We start from the raw sequence: 7,319 nt of genomic DNA, 5'->3' as shown, positions 1-7,319 counted from the left end.
TTAATTTAAAAAAGCTCTAATTAAATTTTATTTAACTTTATTATGCTCAAAATAAATTTCAAATTTTACAATCATCTAAACTTTAAATCAATATTAAATATTCATGCCATTTATTTTTGTGATATATTGCGGTTGACTTCTATTAACTGGCTTAGACCAGACGACATTCTTTTTTGTTTGGTTTTGATTTTCTTTTTCTTGTTTTCAGTTTCAAACACGTTTATCTTATCGTAATCCATTTAACTCCTTTCAGTTAATCAGACTTACTTTTATTTATGGAAAGAAATAAATTAACGGCTAAATGTCGTGTTGAACGTGTTCGTTAAAATGTTTCCCATTAGATTATTGAATTCAGGCATTCTAATTAAACCAATTTTTGTAGCAAACCAAGGAGCGGAACTGTTTAAAAGGATTTTGGTAGAGTGATTGTTTTTGTATTTTCCTATTATGTTATTATTTTTTAATAAAAAGTGCGGAGAGATAATTTAATATTTCACTGCAAAATATGTCTATTAAAATGTAATATTGTAGAAATTCTTTTATTTAGGCATGTACTTTATTAGTAAGTGTAGCAATCAACCATTGGTGTATTTTTTCGCTGCAGGTTCATATTTCGCCACCCCCTCCCACCCCCTGGATTTTGAAAACATAGAGTAATTATGCATTTGTGTGTATATTTTGGTTTTTCTTTTTTTAAATGTTTTATATTCCTAATTCCCACGGGCAGAAGCTGTGAATTCTGGGGGTTCAGCACTATGGGGGTCAGGGGAGAGGTTGTACCCCAGAACAAACAGGGATCCATGGATCTTCCTTTGGAAAATTTTGAAAATTTAATGCTGGCTTTTGATTGTTTTTAGAGCAGATTTTATAGCACTGTTTGCTGGGATGGTGTGCAAAAACTTGAAACAGTTTATGTGATTTTTGATAAAGTACATTTTCAATATTCATGTTTTTTTTTTTTTTTTTTTTTGCTTTGTTTTACTACAAAACAACTCAAAGATTAATTAGTATTTTAGTTATTTTTCAAATAAAAACATTTTTTAGACCAAAATATTATAAAAAAACAGCCCTTCATAGGGTTCGTGATTCTTTTAAAAAATAAAAAAAGTCGTATTTTTAAAATTTGAATCAGATTTTTTTAAAATGTTTAAATTAAATGTGCTCGTGGATTTAAAGGCATCTGACAAAAGTCGGATTTTTTTGTCGAATGTCTTTACTTTCTTTAGCTCACATGTTATCAGGGTTGGCCGGATTGGACCCAATTGGGTTGGACCCAATGGGTTTTTTTGAAAAAACCCATTTAAAAAAACCCATTATTTTGCCCACTTTTGGGTTTTTTAAAATTTTCTGAGAATTTTTTAAAAAAATTAATTAATTTAAATACTTTTACAATTTAAACTCCTTTTTTAATTGTTCTTCACCACAGACATAAAAATGAATTTTGAACTTTAATAGCATTTCTTAACTCTTAACGGCATTAAAAAATACTTCAAATATTTTAAATAATTATATTAAACTTTTTTCTTTAACTGGTCAAAAATAACTCAAATTATCTTGACTAAATCCTGTCACATCTGATTTTCTCAATATTTATAGATTGTACCTACTCGAGCTAAAAGCTAAAAAGCTTTCATGTGAATTATTTTCTGCAAACCAACACGTCACAAATCTCGAATAAACGAGGTATATTTTTTAGAAATTAACAGGTTTTACAAACGATCAGACAGAAAACAGAATAGGATATACAGTATTTTCATTATCTTATGAAAAAGTTTAATATTTCTTACTCTGTACATAGAAATAGAAAAATGGGCAACATAAAATTCAAAGAAATGTCTTGATTAAGCTGGAATTCAGTAAAAAGGGATTTAAACTACGTGAGGTTCTATAGTAGTTTTGCATAATAAAATGAAATACAATAAAGTAAAATGCAAAAAAAAAAAAAGTAGTAATTAAAAGCGAACAAACAAACAATAGATTTATCACTCGAGAAGTAACTTTGCCTTAACTGTTGGTAATCATGGAAACTAAAAAATCTGAAATCTTTGTAGTCTTTTTTACTTTTCTTCAGAAAATGCTGAATTTTCCAGCTTTTTTTACCCAAAGACATTTTTGTTCTTTGTCCATATACTTACGCTACAATATGCTACAAGTACCCCACATTTTCCCTAAAAAAAGACAAAAAAACCCACATTTCTTTTAAAAAACCCAGCTTTAGTTGGGTTTTTTTGGGTTTTATTTAAAAAAACCCAAAAAACCCTGGGTCCATGGGCTTTTTTAAAAAAACCCGGGTTTTTGCCAACCCTGCATGTTATGCACTGAAAAAGACGTTCCTTGTAACCGGGGGGGGGGGGGGCAGAAGCACGTGTCTGCAGTGTTCCTGCACATTTCTTTTACCTGCTTTAAAAAAATATTTATGTTTGGCGGACTAGAACTATAATTGATTGGTATACAGTGAAACCCCTCCTAACGGACATCCCTCTTATGTGGACAAAAAAAATTGTCCTGTTAGTGTCCGCATTCGAGGAATTTTACTGTAATTTGTTTTAATTCCAACTTGATTAATCATACCTTTTATTTATTTTTAATTTTAAGAATAATTTTTTGGTAAAATTTTTGACATAAACAAAATTGTTTTTATAGTGCGTAATTAAACTTCAGCAGGAATTTAGTTTTAAAAACTATTATATGGACAAGGAGGTCTATACTACTATTCAAATAAGTTCAAAATTCATCACATGTGTGTCGGTGGTTCTTCTTAAAACATAATTGGTACTTGGTAACTCGGCCGAGTACTTGGTAACTCGGTACTCGGCCGAGTAGTGAAAGGCCGAGTACTCGGCCAAAGTGCTACTCGGTACATCTCTAAAAATTTCTACACGTCATGCAAATCTAATAACAAATATGACTCACTATACAACCTTTAAGATTTCAACTATGAATAATTAAAAGGTACCATGTGTACATTACATACAGAATTAATTTTTGCCAAAAGTTTGTCTCTTTAGAAAAAATCTGTCGAAATAAAACAATATTTTAATGTTTCACTTTATATATAGCACAATTCCTAAATTAAAATATAGAAGCTCTAAAAAAGTACATTTGAATGTACTTAACATGTTTTAAAGAAATGATATGTGGAACAAGTTTAATTTATTGTTTTGAAACGGCGTTGTAGAAAAATAAATATGCGAACATGCAATGCAATCGAAATGCCGGATATCCGAATCCGGCAGGTAAGGGGGCATCGGATATCCGGTATCCGGCAAAATCACTCTCCGGTGCATCCCTAATATTGATATTACCTTACAATAACAACATTGCATACATGTTGACGCCGTCAAGATGATATTGATTTCATGCTGTCGCCATCAAGGTAATTAGTACACAATAGAACAGGTGGACCTTCGTTGATACTTGCGCATGCGCACAGTTCTTTCTACCCAGCCTCCCTCGCATTGCTGGCACATCTTTCTCCTTCGACCTCCAATTCAGTCAGTTCAGAGGAGCTGCACGTGGTGTTGCATTTCTTTAGACTTCGTTAAGTTGGTTGCTTAGTTATTAGTGTGGAATCATATTGTTTTAGGAATAACTTATGAATGACTGATAACTGTATTTGTTTATTAATATAGTACTGAACAAGTCATCTCGCAGAAAATGTGCGATCAATGTTAAAAATGGCCGAAAATAACTTTTTTCATCCCTAGACTTTGAAACAAAGGACATGAAGCCCAGAATTACGTATTATCACTTCAATCTCACGAGTAAGAATAATTTTATTCAATGGTTATTTATGTTATTCTTTAAGATAAATTCACGTGTTTTGTCAATGGGATATTTTCAATGCTGGCATCCATTTGGAAATGTACTTTATTGTATTTATTTCCTTATTTATTATTTTGCTTTCTTTACTCCTAAATGTGTTATAAAAACTTCCGCAATTATTCCTAACTAGGCATTTTATGTCTTTATAATACAATTCGAAGCATGAATTTAAAAAATAAGTCAAATATTACGCAAAACGAAGAAACTTTCATTTTTTAAATTGAATTGCGAGTACTATTAATACCTTTATATGAATTACGGATCAGATGTCAGCTTTAAGAAAATATTCTTAGGCTAGAAAACTATCTTGAAGAATAACAGAAATAATTAAAGAATGAAATTTAATTCTCGAGTTTAAAGTGAAAATAATACAAATAAATAAATAGATAAAACATCTTGCAAACGTGCTGATTTCATACTGTCATGTCAATGTATCCTGACATTTTCCTGTCATATCAATATGTAATGCAATATTACAAAAGCAAGATCATCTTGCCTAGACCTTGATTTCATGCTGTCATGACAACATCTTGATATTATTCTGTCATATCAATACGCATGCAAGATTACAAAAGCAAGATCATCTTGCCTAGACCTTGATTTCATGCCGTCATGACAACATCTTAACCCTACTAGCAAAATTTCTTGCATCAACCTTGACAGATCTTGATATTATGCTGACGGCGTCAATATTGACGTGTTTCATACTGCATAAAGCTTGCATAAAGATTAAAAAGCAATATTACAATAACAACACGTATGCAACATTGCATTCATCTTAAAATATCAATATTGATATTACCTTACAATAACAACATTGCATACATGTTGACGCCATCAAGATGATATTGATTTCATGCTGTCGCCGTCAAGGTAATTAGTACACAATAGAACAGGTGGGCCTTCGTTGATACTTGCGCATGCGCGCAGTTCTTTCTACCCAGCGTCCCCAGCATTGCTGGCACATCTTCCTGCTTCGACCTTCGATTCAGTCGGTTCAGAAGAGTTGCACGTGGCGTTGCATTCTTTTAGGCTTCGTTAAGTTGGTTGCTTAGTTATTAGTGTGGAATAGTATTGTTTTAGGAAAAGCTTATGAATGACTGATAACTGCGTTTGTTTATTAATATAGTACTAAACAAGTCATATCGCAGACGATGTGCGATCAATGTTAGAAATGGCCGAAAATAACTTTTTTCGTCCCTAGACTTTGAAACAAAGGACATGAAGCCCAGAATTTCGTATTTTCACTTCAATCTCACGTAAGATTAATTTTATTCAATGGTTATTTATGTTATTCTTTAAGATAAATTCATATGTTTTGTCCATGGGATATTTTCAATGCTGACATCCATTTGAAAATGTACTTTATTGTATTTATTTATTATTTTGCTATCTTTACTCTTAAATATATGCTATAAAAACTTCCGCAATCATTTATAACTAGGCATTTTATGTCTTTATAATACAATTAGAAGCATGAATTTAAAAAATAAGTCAAGTATTACACAAAACGAAGAAACTTTCATTTTTTTAATTATATTGCGAGTACTATTAATACCTTTATATGAATTTCCGATCAGATGTCAGCTTTAAGAAAATATTCTCAGGCTAGAAAACTATCTTGAAGAATAACAGAAATAATTAAAAAATGAAATTTAATTCTCGAGTTTAAAGTGAAAATAATACAGATAAATAAATGGATAAAACACCTTGCAAACGTACTGATTTCATACTGTCATGTCAATGTATCCTGACATTTTCCTGTCATATCAATACGTATGCAATATTACAAAAGCAAGATCATCTTGCCTAGACCTTGATTTCATGCTGTCATGACAACATCTTGATATTATCCTGTCATATCAATACGTATGCAAGATTACAAAAGTAAGATCATCTTGCCTAGACCTTGATTTCATGCTGTCATGACAACATCTTGATATTATCCTGTCATATCAATACGTATGCAATATTACAAAAGCAGCCTACCTTGATATTTTCCTGATATTATGCTGCATACACCTTGTCAGTCAATATTGTGGCAGCCTGCTGACAGCATAAAGGGAGTAACATAACAACATTGAGGCAGCATTAATGCAAGATGATTTTTCTTGCATGTCAACCTTTATGCAATACTGAGGCAAGATATTTTGCTTACTGGGAATATTATCCTGTCATATCAATACGTATGCAATATTACAAAAGCAGCCTACCTTGATATTTTCCTGATATTATGCTGCATACACCTTGTCAGTCAATATTGTGGCAGCCTGCTGACAGCATAAATGGAGTAACATAACATTGAGGCAGCATTAATGCAAGATGATTTTTCTTGCATGTCAACTTTATGCAATACTGGGGCAAGATATTTTGCTTACTGGGGTTATACAGTTGGCTCTCTGTTTGGGGGTCCGGGACACAAAAATCCTCAAATTTTGCAATTTTTTTTTATAATTTGAAAAATTGCTGCGTTTTTTTCTGCTTAAGAGGACGTTTGAATCTTGTTTCTACCTTAAATAGAACGAAAGTTATAGTTATTTTTGTTGCATGCATCTAACGAATGTGTACATAACTTTAAAACTTTAAACGCGTTTTTCTCCATGATGCAATTTTTCCCGATTTCTTGCATTCAAACTCTTATAAGTCAAGAACCGATAAAGATAAAGTAATGAAACTTGGAGCATATCTTTTTCAAACAGTTTACTTTAAATTTTATTCGTCGAATTTGAAAAAAACGTTTACTGCAAAAATTACGATTTTTTTAAAAAAAAAGTATCTTCGAATTTTTCGAAATTTTTCTTTAAATATCTTTTATTTTTCATTGAATCAATATTTTTAAAATCGCCGAATAAAAATTAAAGCTTAGATATTTGTGCATACTTATTTGAAAAAAAATTGAAAATTGACCAACAATATTTTGAGTTATAGCAATTTAAAGCAACCCCATTTTTTTGAAAAAAACTAATTAAATTTAAATAATAAAATAATTTTTTTTCATATTTATGTTATGATTTTGCTTATTAAATAAATGATGAATCAGTTCAAAAAATTTCAAAACTCTAAAGTACATAATAAAAAAATTTTCAAAATGTGTCCCGGACCCCCTTAAGTAGAAAAGCGTCCTTAAATAGAATGCTTTTAACACTATAGTAGACCAAAGGTCGTTAAATAGGGCGTCGTTAAACAGAGAGCCAACTTTAGAGCAATACATTCTAAAAATGCGAAATTAATTTATAAAAGTAAAATCAACTGATTTTAACTAATGATTTTGTTTAAAAAATCACTTAATTCAAATCAATTGATTTAAATCATGATTTTAATCACGATTTAAATGAAGCTGATTTAAATCAACGAACCCCGGCCCTTCATATTCACAATATTAGAGTTACTGCTTAGGTAAAATAAAATTATTGGGCCTAAATCACATTATTTTATTTGTTCATAAATAAAATTTCATTGAAAAAACATCAAATTAAACAAAAATATCAAATTAG

The 7,319-nt window shown here is 30.7% G+C and overlaps 1 protein-coding gene across 2 annotated transcripts in view; it reads left to right on the top strand.

The window, feature by feature from the left end:
- Positions 1–221: 221 nt before the first annotated feature.
- The window catches only part of LOC129221857 (putative transmembrane ascorbate-dependent reductase CYB561 homolog), a 28,337-nt gene continuing 21,239 nt past the window's right edge, over positions 222–7,319 (top strand). The window contains exons 1-2 of one of the 2 annotated variants that reach the window (XM_054856206.1): positions 222–417; positions 605–653. The gene's annotated coding sequence lies outside the window, so the exon portion shown is untranslated. The remainder of the gene's footprint in view (positions 418–604; positions 654–7,319) is intronic. The other variant, XM_054856207.1, reaches the window with a different exon arrangement.

The sequence above is a fragment of the Uloborus diversus genome, chromosome 5 (assembly GCF_026930045.1).
Source record: "Uloborus diversus isolate 005 chromosome 5, Udiv.v.3.1, whole genome shotgun sequence".
Taxonomy (NCBI): domain Eukaryota; kingdom Metazoa; phylum Arthropoda; class Arachnida; order Araneae; family Uloboridae; genus Uloborus; species Uloborus diversus.
This window is presented reverse-complemented; position numbering and strand designations above follow the sequence as displayed.